Here is an 18,523-nt window from a genome sequence, read left to right as displayed (position 1 = left end):
CCACCTTCCTGTGGATACTTCCATCAACATTCCAATGTCTGCCACCCCTGCAGTCACATGACTGCATGTTGCACACGTGCGTAAATGGCCTGCATTTATGGCCATTTGCAAGTCCCATGATTATATGACCGTATTTTACAATATCTTTGTCCAAAAATGACATTTACTTCCAGTTGTGGCAAAGCCAGCCCATAGCCAGCTATTGGTTTCTTTAACAATCATGGCATCCGTTTAATGATTGCGGCAAATACTTAACTACTGTTGCAAAAAAGTTCATAAAATCAGATCATTCCCATGGATGATCCTTGGATGATCCAATTGTTACTACTTATGACTGTGATGGGCAGACTGCATTATGGTCATAAGTTGAAAACTACCTGTAAATAAACAAATGCACTATAAGCATTTGGTTCTGAGCCATTTGTTATTCAAAGAGTGGAGCTCATAAATTTAACATATTTCATAGAACTTTTTTTCCCAATTTTTTTTAAAATAAAAACAGACAAAATCATCCTCCATTACAAAATTATAGAAAGTGTGTCAATTGGTTACAAAGAGTTTTCATGCATCCCTTCCACCATCATCACCTCTCATTCATATCAAATTATCTATTTTACATCACATATATTTATATATATTGCTATCATCATACCTCATCCTTCATATGATTATAGTTGTTTTAACGTCCCTTTATAACAAGCATTCCAAAATTTAAAACAAAAGCACATAGTGGCATTCCCTTATCTATTTTCAATATCATCCAATCACATTATTCCTTTATAACCCGTTTAATAAGAAAAATTTTAAACCTCTTTTCTTAATCATTGTTTACAATTTATATCCAATTTCCCTTTTATCCTGTCAATACAAATTATTACATTATTATCCTTATCAATCATTTATTTAACAATAGTTTGACTAAGTTTAACTTACATTTTTCCCTTTTTTTCACCATTTAATTTTTTTACCAAATTTCCTCTTATCAAACCAATACATATATGTACATTGTTACCCTTATCAATTATTTATCTAACTTTCTCCATTAACACTACATTTTTAACATAACGCTCTAATTTTAACATTTTTAAACCTCTTTTCTTAATCATTGTTTACAATTTATATCCAATTTTCCCTTTTATCATGTCAATACAAATTATTACATTATTATCATTATCAGTCATTTAGTTTGACTGTTTAACTTACTTTTTTCCCTTTTTTCACCATTTAAAAATTTATACCAAATTTCCTCTTATGAAACCAATACATATGTATACATTGTTATCATTATCAATTATTTACCTAACTTTATCATTATCACTACATTTTTAACATAATGCTCTAATTTTAACTAAATTTAACTAGTATTTTATTATTAATTTTCATATCTCAACCTGTGTCTTTCCAGCAATAGTGTAGTCCTATTTCTTTTGCCATTTGTGGAATTGATCTTCTGGTTATTTCCTTAATCAAATTTGTTTGGACTTCTCTTCTCAACTTGTTGCTTATTACATATCTCGTAAAATCTCAAAACCCTCCATCAGCTTCCTTAATCAGTTTATCTTTGGTTATCAGTATTGCTTTGGTCAAAATTTCTCTCCTTAAGTCCATCCATTCTTCTCTTTTTCCTTCTTCTATACCATGAAATCTGTAGTAAAGTACCTTTCCATCTATCTTCCCTTTCCTTGTTCCACTCTTTCCATCTCCAACCACACTCAGTTCACTATCAATATCTACGGTTATCTTGCCTCTTTGTTCATTTTCCCCCTGGGTTTTTAGAACTCCAGCCTCCACTTTTTCCATTTGCTGAATATCTTCTATTTGCTGAGTATCTTCCATTTTTCCATCAGGTTTTGCCACATTAAAGTTTATATTTTCAATATTTTCCAATCTCTTCTCAATTCTCAATTCTCTCTGTGAATCTTCTACTTCCTAGCGTATTCATGCAGGTGCAGGGTCTGCTTTTTGGATCATTGAACACCACTTTGCCTGGTCAGCTGCATCTCCAGGGTGCAGGCCTGTGGCTTGCATATCTTTGTTGATGGTGTCTTGCCATCTCATTTGGATGCCTGCTTTCTTAGTTGTTCTTGTCTTCTGGCAACTCTGTGCATGCGCACACTGGGAACAGGCTCCAGTTGTTCCTCTGCCTCACTGCTGTCTAGCTCCCTCTCTGCCTCTGACGCAGAGCCCTCATCTGAGCTTCCCTCAGGTCCCAGGACTGGCCCATGTTCCTTCCCAACCTCCTACTACCTGACTCTGCTGCCAGCTTTGCTGGCTGCTGGCGGGCTACAACATCAAGGCCTTTTGGAAGGCCAAAGGAGCCTTATCCAAACAACAAGAAATAATCACTTCTGGATATTTGCTTTTATTCTGATAGCAATAGCCTAAATTCAAATCAAGGGAGGGAGGAAACAAGGCTCCCTTCCTCTCTAAAAAGAAGTGGAATGGCTTTATGGAAGAAAGGTATCCTGCACAATTGCAGTATGATGAACTAGGCTAAAAGGTCAGTGTGGTTTACAAAAATATTTTACAAACGCTTCCTTACTTGTATGCAAACTAGCGTGCAGAAAAATTCTCCAATGTTGTTTTGATCAGTTTATTAGCACTCATCCTGGGAGAGGTTTGATTTATTATTACTGGTTGTTAGCATTTTGATTTATTCTTAATGTTGCTTTTATAGTTGCAATGTTTGGCAGGCTATGAAAACTGTAAATTTAATATATCAAAGCAATGCTTTTGATAAAGAAGAATTTCCTTTTACATTTTTCTTTCAAAAAAAGAATAGAAATGATGCAAAGTAGTGCGTGAAGGTCCTGCATTGACTTCATTATGAAGTAGCAAAGCAAAACATTGTGTAAGGATGTCTTTATTTTCATTTACAGTTGTCTCTTCAGACTCTCTGGCTTCCCATCCTTCTATTAAAGACTTTCAAAGCCTGAAGAGGGGGCAGCCGTGGAAACCTTAGTATGATGGGGAACAAGTAAGAAGAGAAAAACACCCACAGTAGACGTGCTATCATCTCCAACAGCCCATTCAGTTCCAAGGGAAATCTGAAAGAAGTTCTCAAATGCCCTGAGAATAAAACAGTAAAACAGAAGCCTCTATTGTAAGAGAAGAGAACTTCTGAAAAACTGTGAAGCAGAATAGAGCCAAGATTATTTTGAAAAATGTTTTTTCTACCTACATTTGTTGACATTCCCCAGAAATAGATGTGCAGACTTTCCAGATACATGCCATATAGGCAGCAGTTTTCCCACTTCCAGATCTTTTTATACTGTTTTCACTGATGATTACACTTATTTAATACTCCTGTATCACCCTGCCTGTTCATTATCTCCATACAGTACCCTCACACTGAAGCAGCTAAATAGGGTGTCATAAATAAACAAATAGACAGTCATCTAAAACTCTAAAAGGTCACTCAAAACAACTATTGTGGAAGGCAGGGGCAAAATGATTTACAGATGCAGGAAATGTAATTTAGCAACAAGTAAAATGTAATGAAGTTAATTCATTCCAACACAGACCAATATCTAAAAACAGAATAGAAAAGGGGGCAAAAGAAGAGAAATTGACTTTCCAGACATAAGAAAAGCCACTCATCTGCTTGATGAGTAAACATTTAGCTGCTGATCAAAAAAATTTTGCTTTGGGGATATAGTTGTAATCCACAATTTCACTCCAGCTGCCACCAACCCTATTAGGCAACCAAATAACTTTATTTTGGAAGTACTACAGGATACACATACTATCCACAGAGAACCTCTTGCTGACTTTTGAAACTATATTCATTATAACATTATTGTTACTAGCTTTAGCAAACCTAAAGCAATGTTGCCTTTCATTTCCACCAGCATACTTTTAACTAAAAGTCACATTTTAACTGGAAAATATTTGTCTACTGTTGTGCCCAGGAGCTGCAAGTATGGAAACAACTTAAAGTGAGTAATTGGCACATTTTTTTCCAATCCAAACTCAACTTTTATATCATCAGTATATATATTTTAATGAATCCAATAAGGATTCAATTTTAGTTTTTCCTTTCCATATAGTTTCAGATCATCCCTATATAACAAATATGTTTTCTCTGTTTTATTATATAGTTATAGTTCATATCCAAGACTTTTTTTTATTCAGAATATGATTGTGAGGTGAAAAGTAATGGAGAAATGGTCTTTAAATATTCCTTTCCTGATGTTCACATTTCCAATTTCTTCATCATTGACCATCAAAGTTTGTTTTCCATTTTTATAGCTGTTTTTACAAAATTTTGCATGTTTACATTAATATCAAATATCTGCTAAACATTTCTATATCCATCAATATGGAAGAATAATAATCATATTTTTAGAATTAATCCAAGCCAATCATATTTTTTTCTTAGTTTGGAGTATTTAATTCTAATTTTAACAATGATCTATGCTTGTTCTTCAATAATTTCAGCAGTAACATTTTTTTCTAAGTGAATACAATGAATTTTTTATACATAACTGAAAATCACTGTTGCTAATATACTATTTAGCAGCTTGAAAATTGTTGGCAAATAAGTAATTGGTGTCTATTTTATTGCCTCTTTCTATCATCATCAATGATGTGGACAGCCAAAAAGCAAACAAATACATCTCTGAACAAATGAGCAAGCTCAAATTGTTCAGACATATTGTGCAACAAACTAGTCCTCAGGAAAAGGCTCTAATACTGGAAAAGGTGAAAGGAAAGAGAAGAGGATGACCAGCAACAAGGTTGATGGACTCAGTTACAGAAGCAATAGGTGCACCATTGAAAGGCCAACAATAAATGACATTATGCCAAGCATTTGGGTGCAGCTACAAGGAAGCAGGCAGAACCCTAAACTATAGCACTACAAGGAGTTGGAGCTGCCATATAAGATTCTTATAATGCCTCCAACATAGCATAAATCTGGCATGCCAAAGGAAAATTAAACAATGCAATCTCTGAAGCACAACTTCTTCTGTTGACAGCAAGGTAAACTGATATGGAGAGGAAACACTAGTGAGGAAGATGTTCAATTAAAAAATACTCCCTCATCCTACAAGACACTTCTAAAAAAAATAATCATCCCACTTTGCCTCATAGCACCTAGATTTTTACCAACATTCTCTCTGAATATTCCAGAAACCCAAGAATTTGTTGTATGGATTTTAGAAATGATCATCACAAATCTAGGGATGGGTTTGTAATCTAATCCATCAAACAATAATAATAGGAAACCAATCTGCTGAGGCAAGCTTCAGGATGGACAATTGCCTGATCAGGAAACCTAACTAGAAGAAGTTCCACTGTCCCTTAATCATCAGCTTTGCAACTGAGGAATGCTTTTGGAACTACCCTTGATTATGATTCTCCAGGCCACTTGATGACTGTTATCAAAAGACCAGCAGTATTTCTAGCACAGAGATAACAATCTCTATTAAGGTACTAACTGCTCCCCTTTCCCTATGAGAAAGACACTACTTGCTATCTTTGTTGATGCTGGTGTAACATCTAAGATGGGTGAATTTTAATTTATTATATATTCATTAGATTTAAATCCTGTACAACCTCAATAAAATGAACAGAAGGCACCTGTTCAAGTTTTCTCGCACAACAATAATTCCAAGGCTAATTGGACTCATTGAAATTACTATCCACCCAAAAATTAAATAATCTTTCATAGCTAAAAATGAGTTGGATCTCATCCGCCATAATCCAATATCATAACCATGGCACCACAATGACTTTCATGCCATCCACATTAGTGAAACGAAGGCTATTTTATTCATTTGCCTGTGTTTATATGTATTTGTTTTCTATCCCACCTTTATTATTTTCATAAACAACTCAAGGTGTTGTTGAGCTGAGGTGGCGCAGTGGTTAAATGCAGCACTGCAGGCTACTTCAGCTGACTGCAGTTCTGCAGTTCGGCTGTTCAAATCTCACCGGCTCAGGGTTGACTCAGCCTTCCATCCTTCCGAGGTGGGTAAAATGAGGACCCGGATTGTTGTTGGAGGCAATATGCTGACTCTGTAAACCGCTTAGAGAGGGCTGAAAGCCCTATGAAGCGGTATATAAGTCCAACTGCTATTGCTAAAAAAAAAAAAAAGGTGGCAAATACATCCAATACACACATAGAGTGCATTCTATAGGCTGAGGGCAAGGCACACGAAGAGGATATAGATAAATAAACATTTGACAGTGAAGCATCTTGAAAAGAACATCTCTTGCAGATCTTAATATAATTGAAGAAGTCTTTGTAACGGAGAGGCAATGCTTCTAAGCCAGACTCTAAGCCATGCAGTACTTTAAATGTCAATACTAATACCTTAAATTGCGCCTAGAAATCAATTAGCATCCTGTAAGAACTTGCAATACAGACGTCCTGTGATCTCTGTACCTTATATTGTTAACAGCTTAAGTCCCACATTTTACAGCAATTGCAACATCCTGATATTTTTCAAGGATAGTCTCACATATAGTGGAATGTAAATGCTGAAAATGGTATATATATACAAAGCATGGACTACTCTTGCCAAATCCAACTGGCTCAGGAGGGGTTGCAGCTACAACGATAGCTTTAGTTGTATGAAAACATTCCTCAGCACCTATAACTCCAGTAAGAACTAAATATCAAGAAAATGCTCCATAACTTTTTATTGAAATTTGAAACAAAAGAGGAAAAGGGGAAAGAATGTATGATAAAGTGAGCTAAAATGGTATGCTTTGTATGATAAAATGGCTGAATAAAATAGGCTAAATAACTGAGAACCAAAGTTGTCATGCTTTGAATGTGGATGCAATGAGAAAGAGAAGTAACTACTATGCTCTTCACTGCTTCCCTCAGAGTAGAGCAGGACTTCACTTGTACTGCATCTGACATCCCATCTGCTTCATCACTCTTAATCCTCTACAAACTATGATATTTAACTCTGTAAAATGAACAAATTGGTTAGGAACACTGGCCTCAATACCCTGGGATATCTTTGTATTTCACAAATCAACAGTCAAGATCAGGGGTGTCAAACTCTAGGCCCGTGGGCCAGATTCAGCCTGCGGGGTGCTTAGATCTGGCCCATAGGGTCACCCTGGAAACACGAAGGACCAGTCCACAGTGCTTTTGCCAGAGAAAACAGAGCTCAGGAGGGTTATGTGCACCTCCCCCAACTCCGTTTTCACTGGTAGAGGGTTGCAAGAGGCCATTGCAGCTGGAGACAAATTTCTTGTGCATCTAACCACACTTGCCCAATTAAGAAGTCTGATTCTAATTTGTGCTGGGTTATTATTCCTTACCTGTAGAATGGTTCTTGTTTGGGGTTACAACCTGCATGTGTATCTATTTCATATTCTCAGAATGGCACATTTAACATAATGATTTTTAAATACGTATTAGCTTTACGCGTTACAAATATCCATGTCATCCAAATCTCAGATTGTGTCCTCCTTAACTTCAAAAGTCTTCTCATTCTCAGCAACATCCACTTTCTCATCCAAACCAAACAGCAAAGTGCAAAAGGCAATTTCAAGTCAGGTAAACCTAATCCTCCTTTTTCCTTCGCATCTTGTAACACCTTATATTAAACTCATGGATGTTTCCCCCTGGCACACAAATGTAGATACTGCATTTCCTTCTGCCACTGTTTAAATGGTGCATCAGTAGTCAAAACAGGTATTGTCTGAAACAAAAACATCATTCTAAGCAAAACATTCATTTTTATCACAGAAATTCTCCCCAGCAATGACAGTTGTAATTTCTCCCATCTTAACATGTCTTTTTTACTTCATTCCAAGTCTTAACATAGTTATTTTTGAATAACAGCTCATGTTTGTCATATAATATCCGGATATTTTGCCTTATTCTCAGTCTTAAAGCCTTTTTGTTCATCAGTTCAGTTTTATCTACTATTTTCAATATTTTTGTTAGCACCTTCATCTTCTGTTTATTAACTTTGAAACCTGCTAATGCAGCAAATTGCTTTCACTTGTCCATTAATTGTTCAATTCCCTTTAAAGGATTTTCCAAAACCAACGGCAAGTTATCTACAGAAGCCTCGAGCTTGTACTTTTCTTTTTAATATCTTTATTCCCACACTCCTCTCATTTTGTCTTATATCACTATTCAGTATTTCAAGAATCAAAATAAATAAGAAAAAAGACAGTGAGCATCCCATCTTGTTCCTTTTTGTACCGCACAAGTTTTTTTTAGATCGACTTTAACAATGCTTTGTACTTTTTGTGCAGTATAAGTCAATCTTACCCAATACCCATTTTAAAAAGTTCTTACCAGATTTCTTACGATCCAAAACTTTGAACAAAAAAGCTCAGATCAAATTCTGAAGCTTCTTCTCTTCATCTAAGAAAATCAGTGCAGCTTTATTGTTATTATGTTGCTCCAAATATTCAAAAATGTCAAATTCATTTCTGACGTAATCCTTTAACTGTGATTTTAGGCAACCCCCTCCCCCCCCCATTTATGAATAAATTCCTTATTTTCAGTTTATCAGCTAAAATCATAGTGAACAACTTGTGGTCATTCAGTCTATTGGCCTATCATTTTGTTGTTGTTGTTGTTAAAGTCAAATCTTGTCCCTCTTTAGGTAATCCATCTGGTCCAGGCAGATTTCCTAGTTTAATCTTGTTTTATAGCTTCACAAACTTTCCTTATTGTTGTAGGTCCATTCATTATCTAGCACTGTTCCTCTTTAATCCTTAGTAAAGGCAGCAGAGCTACAAAGCTCTTCTCCACACCAGTTTCATACAAACAAAATAACAAATCCAGTTTTTATCTATCATGAAATATCAGTACTAGCTTCCACTTTGATCCTGGATTCAGTGCAACATATTAGGTGTTGTTGGGCTATAGGCTTTAACTGAAAGCTTTAAATGGCTTGCAACCAAAATATCTAAAAGGCCACTTTTTGGATAGGAACCTTCTCCCACACATAGGTAACCCTCAGCCAACCCATCTGTTTAGACTTTGAATTTTCCTTCAAAGAGTGGTTTTTTTCTTTTTTTGCTTAGCATCTCTTATCTGGGGAGAAAAAACATCTCCAGAGATTTTTGCTGTAGGAAAATGTGTGTTTGCTAATGGGGGAAAAATAATTACTTTTAAAAAACATCCACTTAATTAAGCAGGCCATTCAAAGTTTATAATAATAATAATCTGATTATGATAATTAACCACTCAGAATCATTATGACTGGAGCAAAATACAAACCAGAGTGAGTGAGTGAGTGAGTGAGAGAGTGAGTGAGTGAGTGAGTGAGTGAGTGAGTGAATGAATGAATGAATGAATGAATGAATAAATAAATGTATTTTCAATAAATAAAGTCTCTTTCAAGTAAAGTTTGACTTCTGATGAATATATGAACACATTTATATTTTCTTGGAACGAGTACAGAAGTGGTTTCCTAATGGCTTCTTCCAATTTTATTTTTTAATTTCCCAATCTAGTCTGTAATCATGGAATTCCCAGATCAAATTCCATTAAGGCACTGCCTTTAGTTTCAAAACCTAGGCAAGGTGAACAAAACCCTGCCAACCTGCTGAATCTAGAGGTCAAATGCCAATAGAGATATACCCTTTCTTTTTGTGACATTTTCTTCCTAGCCAAATGGGATTAATTACTCAATGTGAGTTTTGTCTACCAACACAGTATACTATTAGGAAAACTCCAGGAAATAAAAGAATTTTAAAAAACTATAAACATTACATAAATGTAAGCAAAACATAAATGGTTGTAGACTATAATCAATTAAAGAAAGACATTCATTTCTTCAATCATCTGTATTCTTATACATGTTATGGCATTGCTTTGCCATATTGTTCATGTTGCAAGATGTGAACATAGCTGCCATATGCCATCCATCAGAACTGCATTAGGAAACATTCTTTTAAAAACTGCAAAACAAATACTAAAATGAAAAGTTGGGAAAGAAAATGCAAGTGGATGCTTATAGTAGCTGTCATTCTCTTCTCTTTAATGAGGCAGAATTACAATTAACAAATTTACAGCTAGACATCAAACCAACTAGCAACTATTTGTTATCAGATATCACTAAAAAGGCTTCATGGACTCCCAAATTATTTTATACAAAACAGAGGATAAAGGCTCAATTGAGCTCAAGCAAAAAAAGTGTGAGTACAGTAAACCAAATAATAAATTCCATGAGATTGTTCATCAGTAAGGCCTCCGCCTCCTCACCTATAGAATATTTTGAAGAGAGCCATTGTTGGCCATGGATTCCTCTCTGAGAGCCCAACTATAGAAATTATCTGTTTCAGAAAACAAGTAATTGAACCAATCTCTGTTCACAATATTACTAGCTCTGCCCTAATTTGGGGATTGCCAGCACCATAATTATGAATACCAAGATCTCATTAAACCATTAAATTTCATAGGCTCCAGCAACTTTATCCTATGGTTTTATGAGCTCTCGCAAAAGATCCCAGGCATCTAGAGATTCTAGAATGTTTCTAGTGATTTTAGGAGGGGGGAATGTGATAATACTTAGGGTCTGCAGGAGTTGCTGATTTTTAATCTTGATAAACATTATAGTCTAGCCTGATAATATATTAGTCTCTTCTTGTCTTCAGGTAATCAGACATCTCAGGCAGCTAGCTAATAATCTATGGATCTGTTCAAAATTAGAAATATCTTATAAACAGTTACATGGCTATAGTATGGAAGAGTTAGGATAAGAAATAAAACAGACGATATTTGTTCATTTATTTATTCCAATTTCAAAGCTTGCTCAACTCCTTGGTGACTCTGGGCAGTTTACAAATAAATTGATTGGATTAGGATAAAATATAAGAAATAACTCAGCACAATGATATAGAGACAAAGCTGGAGGGATTTCTAAATTAGACTTTCACAACATGTTGGCAAACCTTTCCTTTCTAGCCTAACTTACAATTTTATGTGAATCCAGACATATAGTGAGGTGATGAAAGCAATCCAATTTAAATAAAGACCTTATGCTCTCCTTCCTCCTTATCAAATTGCTGCAAACGCGATTTTAAAGTTTACTTTCCAGATATACCCAATATTCCATTAATAATTAGTAAGCCGATCTCTATGAACATTTAAGAAGCAAAAGCTTCCTAATGTGAGTTGAGAATGTAAATACAACATGAGTTGACAAAAGGGAAGTTACACAGGTCACTTTGGCCCAATGACAAAGTTACCACAACTTCTTGTTATGACACACAATCCAAAATTCATATTCTTTCTTCTCTCTCCAATTTGAAAATTCAGCGTTTTGAATTCCTCTGTTGAAATTGTAAACAGTCTGTAATAAAGAGCTGAACTTGTGAGGCCAGTTTCAGCTACTGTACAATTTAGCCTAAGAAACGGACAATGCTAACTAAAATGCTAACATTTTTTGCAGAGTATTTGACTAATAAGCTTGCAGAGACCTGTGATATGCTCCTAAGCATTGCAAAGCTTAGTTGTGTTTCAAAACTTATTTCATTTCTGCAGAATGCTCTGCTTTCACTTATCGTTTTGGCTGATAATTCTGCCAAGGAGTTCAGAGCAGAATGTCCAAGTGTTACCCATTTTATCTTTACAGCCAACCTTGTAAAATGGATTAGGCAGAGAATTTCATGATTGAGTTTTCATATACATCTGGTTTCCGTGAGACAACAGTTTAACTCTGACTACATTATACTATTCATACAATTCAAGCTGCAGCATCATTGACTTTACAAGTGTGTGAAATTTCAACGGAGTGGTTTTGATTCCAAGAAGATTCAACTGAACCGCCACTTCAATTCAAATTTCTGAAGCAATTTTATGCATCAATTTGAAACAAGTGTCTGTCTTATCATTATTTCTGAGAGTTCTGGAAGGCAGCTCAAATATTTGATGGACTTTCTAAGTGTTCTAAGTGTAACATTGCAGAGTTGCAAATATTTTATGCAGAAAATGTTGTGATTGTGCTTTGTGATGTGATGAATTCTCTGATATTTGATATGGTATGATATTTGATATGAGTAACACCTTCAAATTTGCTTGTGGTTTAAAGAAATATAAACTCAAAATTTCTCCTTCTGCCCAACTCCCTCTATTTCCAGAATAAATATAAATCAATATTTTTTTTTGTGCACCAACTCAAGCCTGTTAGGTAAACAGCTGTTTACACTTGTGTCTACATGCAGTTACTTACATCTGAGACACAGTTATGCCATCCAACCTATGGGGGTATTGCACAGAAGCTGTTCCATGGGAATTTTCTAGGATTAATAACCTCAAAAGAGTTCTGAAGCTATGCAGTACTGTTACTCCTTAAAATGGTCAAACAAGTCATGTGACCATGCCCTCTCTCGCTGCCTGTCTAAAACTATGATTTCATTGCAGATAAGATTTAACAAGCAATCAGTCTAATAATTACACTGCCTATTCTACATATCACAAAAGTGTCCGGCTTCATTACCATACCTGAGGGATTGTGGGCAAATGGGGGACAATTGGCTGGGAGGAGTTACACAGCTTTCCTTTTTTTAAAAAAAAATGGTAATTTTGTTAAAATTGTTTAATTACAATTAAAACAGTAAAAAATAATATAAGCTAAAAATAGAAGAATGCAAAGAGAAATTGAAGATGCGGGGAGGAAAGAAATACAAAATAATAATATAGTAGGAGAGAAATGGCAGGATAATTGTAGTTTCAGATTGCAATATTGATATCAGCAGCAGTGGGCTGCTACAGGTTTGCCCGGGTTCTGGAGAACCTGTAGCTAACATTATGGCTGGTTCAGAGAACCCCCAAATCCTGGCTGGCCCTGCCCACCCTTCTCTTCCCCTTCTCTTCCGCTTCTCTTCCCCTTCTCCTCCCCTCCCAGGAGTCTCCACACAGCCAGTTTGAATGCGAGGTAAGTGCAGGGCTTGCACAGAGATTTAGGGAGTGGGGAAATGGCCCTGCCGGAAGTCCTGGAAAGCTGGAAATGGGCCTGTTTCCAGCATCCGGAGAACCTCTGGAGCCTGGGGGAAGCAGTTTTTCCCTCCCAGAGGTTCGACGAAAGCTTCCAGAGCCTGCGGAAGGCAAAAATGCATCCCCTCCTGTGATGCAAGCGGCCCAGTATGCCACCCCCACCATGGCCACGCCCACCCACTCAGGGCAAAGAACCCATTACTGAAATTTTTGAAGCCCACTGGATGTCAGTTTCATCAGGTAGACCAGAGAGGAAAGATGACCAGATGATGTTATTCCACTTTATTGTAAAGCTACACTATCTGAAACTTGCAAACCTGAAAGCAATAGCAATAGCAATAGCAGTAGACTTATATACCGCTTCATAGGGCTTTCAGCCCTCTCTAAGCGGTTTACAGAGAGTCAGCATATTGCCCCCAACAATCTGGGTCCTCATTTTACCCACCTCGGAAGGATGGAAGGCTGAGTCAACCCTGAGCTGGTGAGATTTGAACCGCTGAACTGCTGATCTAGCAGTAGCCTGCAGTGCTGCATTTAACCACTGCGCCACCTTGCTCTTTTACAAATCTCGTACAATTCTCCTGCCATTTTCTTTAGCAATAGCACTTAGACTTAACATACTGCTTCACAGTGCTTTACAGCCCTCTGTAAGCAGTTTACAGAGTCAGCATATTACCCACAACAACCTGGGTCCTTATTTTACTAATCTTGGAAGGATGTAAAGCTGAGCCAGTGAGAATTGATCTGCCGAACTCTGACAGCCGGCAGTCAACAGAATTAGCCTGCAATACTGCATTCTAACCAGTGCACCACCACATTCCCAAGAATCTAGGGAACTCTCTTTCGAGTCTTTTCCCCTGCCCATTATCCAGCTGCAGGCTGTGCTATCTCCTGTTTGTTCCTGAGGCAGCCTTTCTTGACTCATTCTCCCAAGGCTTTTCCAACATGTCATTAAAAGATCAAAGCTCAGCAATATTAAACACAGTCTTTTTGGAAAATTGTGATTATTATCATAGTTTTTTCTTGTTCATGGGCACTTGGAGATCAAAGGATGGAATGTATTTCTTCCTCTTTAGATTTCCAAGAAGTGTGCAGCTTTCTGTTATTCCTGATATGGGTTTGGTTTCTTTTCCAAACAAAATGGGATGATAATATGTTAGAAACTGTCCATCATTCGCAATGTTGGGAATAGAGGCTAGGGATATGGAAGTACAGCAATAGAAAAAAATACATTATGTTTGCTTTGAAATAGGTCTAAATTGAACTGAAAACCTGAATATTCTTTCTAGTGACGCCCACATACATTTTCCAGATCTTTCAGTCCTGAATGGTAATTAGGAAAAGGTTAACAAAGTATCTTTCTCCTATGAATCCTCTTCCTCCTTGCAACATAATGGCATTAGCAAAAGAAAATCCCAGATTAGGTTAACAGGTAGAAGCGTGGTGAAGCCCAGGGAGATACTCTTGGAAGTGGGTAGATTGGGGGAATCATCCCAGCGGGAGGCTAAAACTCATCACTTGGAACAGCAGCTGAGACCCATTTGAGTGACAGGCAGCCGGGAGCTGAAAGAGCAGTTCATATCCCACAACTGCTGGCATGTAGACTTGAAAGAGATTTATTTCAGGATAATTAGCCAGGAGTATTAAACTGGCAGGAAGGAGGTGCAATTGCTGTTTAGCAAGAAAAGATTGCAAAGAGGCCAGGGGGTGGAGAAATAAGGACCGGAAAACAATGTATTCCTAGATCCCAAATATTCACTTTAAACTTAGTGTTTGTGGAAGTGTCAAAAGCCCACAATACCATTATTTCACACCTAATATTTTCTTCAGCTACACCAGAGCAGTGCAACTTCTGATGCAGAAGCCATAGCAGGTCTTTGACTGACCTGCTAGAAAGGTCATTCAAAAAAAAATGGTTGAGGCTAGAGTAAAAAATAAATTTGTTCCGTTCAATTTAAATGTACTCACAGTTAAATTAATTAAATCATGTTAGAAATATTAACTCTGATACATTTAATAATTTTTCCCCTTCCATCATAGCAAAAAGTATTGAATGCGGCAATTTCTGGAGTGATTCTAGCCCTAGCTAAACCTTGGGGGAGCAGATGCTTCCTTGGAATCAGAGTCTGCTTACTGGTGGGAGAAGAAAGACCTCTACTAACAGATCAGTGATGGATTAAAAACAAAAAGGTATTGTAGGAATAAATGGTATGTTCTCAAAACCTTAAATGGAAATAATAGCAACAGCACTTAGACTTATATACCACTTTGTAATGCTTTCCAGCCCTTTCTAAGCAGTTTAAAGAATTAGCATATTGCCCCCCAAAATCTGGCTCCTCATTTTACCCACCTCAGAAGGATAGAACGCTGTGTCAAACTCAGTGAGAACTGAACTGCTGGCAGTCAGCAGAAATAGTCTGCAGTACTGCATTCTAACCACTGCACCATCATGGCTCATTTATGAAATAAGGAGGAACTTTCTGACAGTAAGACCAAACAACCAATGGAACAACTTGCCTTCAGAAGTTGTGGGAGCTTCATCACTGGAGGCTTTCAAGAAGAGATTGGACTGCCATTTGTCAGAAATGGTGTAGGGTATCCTGCTCGGGTGGGGGGGGTTGGACTAGATGACCTACAAGGTCCCTTCCAACTGTTAATATCTGTTAATATCTGATAACAATAAAATGAGAAGGCATTACTGTCTCTAATCCAGTATATCTCAACTTTGGTAACTTTAAGATGTTGGCTCTAGTATTTTGGGAGTTGAAGTCCACACATCTTAAAGTTACCGAAGTTGAGAAATACTGTTCTAACTAAGCTCCTAAGTGCAGAATTCCCTCACTCATTCTGGCCAAGACATTCTGGCTTATCCCATGAGGTTGCTGTTCGGTTAGAAAATTCAAAGAAGCTATCAATAGCAGAGGCAAAAGGAGAGTGGTTTTGATTTCTGATGCTGGAAGAAATGACACCTACTTTGCAAACTTTTCTTTTAAGCCAACTTTTATTTCCTCCTCCCCGAGGATTCTTAGAGCACCTTGATTGGATTGCATGTGCTGGGTATTTTGTCCCCTCCTGTCACTGTTTAAGTATGCCAGAAGAATAGTAAAATGCGCCTGGCTGATTTTGTTCTATAAGCTTGGGCCACTGAAATCGGGAGGGGGGTGGAATGTTTAGTCCAGGTGTTCTGTTTGGCATGATAATGGATGCAAATTGATATGATCTGAAGGTAAAGGATATTAACACCCTCAGACCTTCTATGGGCACACTGCCAGAGAAGCTCCAGAAGGGAGTGGGTAGAACTGTCCTGGATTATTCTCTATACAGGACACCTCACAACAAGAGCTCTTTATTATGGGAGTGGGCTGCTAGGCAGGTGTTCTTACATCTTACAAGAGAATAAATAAGGAGTTGAATGGTGGACAAGATGGAGTGCTTGTGTTATTGATTTAGCATGGCCTGCTGACGGAGAACGGTGTGCCCTCTTTTATTTATTTCCACAAGGTACATCTTTCTCTAAACTGAATCATCTTTGATTCTGACAAAAAGAAAAAAGAAGGGGATAGGGAGTAGGGAAAGCAGGAATTTTCAATGAAACTGAATAACATCTATGCCCAGCTGTCAGGCTGGCTGGCCCTCACTATCCAGAGAGGGAAGCTTTGAAGGCAAGGACAGCACAGTGAATGCGATTTATTATCATTGCTGTTAAATATGCTGTGTGTCAGATGAAGTTTGAGGCACATTATAATTACAAAGTATATGCCTAGTATATAATCAGTATTATTTGTTACTATATTGAACCATAAGAACCAGTTTCAGATCTGACAACCAGCCTCATGAATTTAATATGTGAGCTAAGAAAGAAAGTGTAGATTTTGACAGAGTAAATAAGAGTGAACAAGCTTTCAGAAGAATGCAGCCTGTAGGAATATCAAGGGCATTCAAAGATGCATTTTGTTTCAGAGCACTGTAAAATACATGAAAGTGTACATTTAGTTGGGGGGCAGATGGTGATATATCAGTTTGTTTAAATAACTTTCAAGGTATCAATACTAGAGGTATCACTATTCGCTAAATTCTGGATACTTGTTTGCCCTCTCCAGGGGTGGGTTTCTCGCCCCGTTCCAACCGGTTCAGTTGGAACGGGGCTGGCGGCGTTCTCATGCATGTGCGCGGTGCATGCATGCATACTAGCATCTGTGCGATGCTCCAGCTTCTCCTGGAGGATCGCGCAGGTGCTGTATGCGTCCTGCGCATGCGTGGAAGCGCAGAACTCGTCAAAACCGGGTAAGGAGCGCGGGCGGGCGGCTGGGCCCTTCGCCGTTCCCGGAAGTTACTTACTTCCGGGTTCGCCGACCAACCAGTTCGTGGGGACCGCCGTGAACCGGTTGAAACCCACCCCTGGCCCTCTCCCTTCTTTGAGTAACAGCAGTTCAGGGTGTAACCCCAGAACACTCTTTCTCAGCCTCAGCAACTTCAAGAGGTGGGGACTTCAAAACCCATGCTGGCTGAGGAATTCTGGAAGTTGAAGTCCATACCTCCTAAAGTTGCTGAGGTTGAGAAATATTGCAGCAGAAAATTTAAAAATAGTACAAACTGAGTAGGTATTATAGCCGTACTAAACCAAGAATGCATGTGTCAGATCCACAAATATTGATTAGTCCATGCATCCAAGATTCCCAAGGTTATTCCCAAATCCTCCCACTCTGCAGGTGAGCATCACTTGAAAAACCCTTCATTAGCAGCAGTTACCGTATGTCTTATCGTAGCCCTAATTTCCCATTAGAGTGGGAGAAAAACCTTAATTTCCTATTTGCAATTCTTGGCTATGCCAAGCTTGGAAAGGTAAGCAGTTCATAAAACATGATAGTCTCAGCTGTAACAAGAAAAGTGCAGCAAATAAAGTTTAAAAAAATAGAGGAACACATGAAAATCTGAGAGCTGTTCCAGCCACTAATTAATGAATTGTAGGAATATCTTACCAGCTTTCTTTGAGCTGAGATGTTTCAGCTTTGCATAGTTGGAATTCTCTCAAAGCTATTGGGATAAAAAACAAACTTTCCTGCATCTCAATTCCTGGTAAGCCATAATATATATTATAATTTCAGTTCAGATCAAATTCTTGTTGCAGATTCCCAGGTGATTTACATGTAACAGGAGGCCTCATAGTTCCTGAGAAGCTGCATAGATAATCTTCTATTTCATTAGTATAGAAATATGCACTTGCCCCAGGCGTTGCAAAGTGAGCCATCCTCTTATGTATATTGTCACTCTGGTTTAATAAAATGTGAAAGTCTAATTGTATTAGCAATTTCCCATTCTGATTATATTAATATGCCTCACGTTAGTTTTCATTTGCTGTAATGCAACGTGAAAGGCAGTAAGGTGATTACTTTGCATTATGTTTATGACGAAAAGGTGTGGCTCTGTTTATTTGTGTAATCTATTTATATGCAGTGGTTATGATTCATCCCCACCTGTTTATTTAGTTGCTTCTCTCCAAACAGTGCACACTACTTCTCAGCCAAACCATGGTGGAGCACAAAACAAATTAATTTCTTAAGTCTGGTTGATGTATAGCAGGGATGTCAAACTCGA

The sequence above is a fragment of the Thamnophis sirtalis genome, unplaced genomic scaffold, assembly GCF_051295495.1.
Source record: "Thamnophis sirtalis isolate CommonGarterSnake01/CBP01778 unplaced genomic scaffold, rThaSir2_p1.2 scaffold_6, whole genome shotgun sequence".
Classification (NCBI taxonomy): domain Eukaryota; kingdom Metazoa; phylum Chordata; class Lepidosauria; order Squamata; family Natricidae; genus Thamnophis; species Thamnophis sirtalis.
This window is presented reverse-complemented; position numbering follows the sequence as displayed.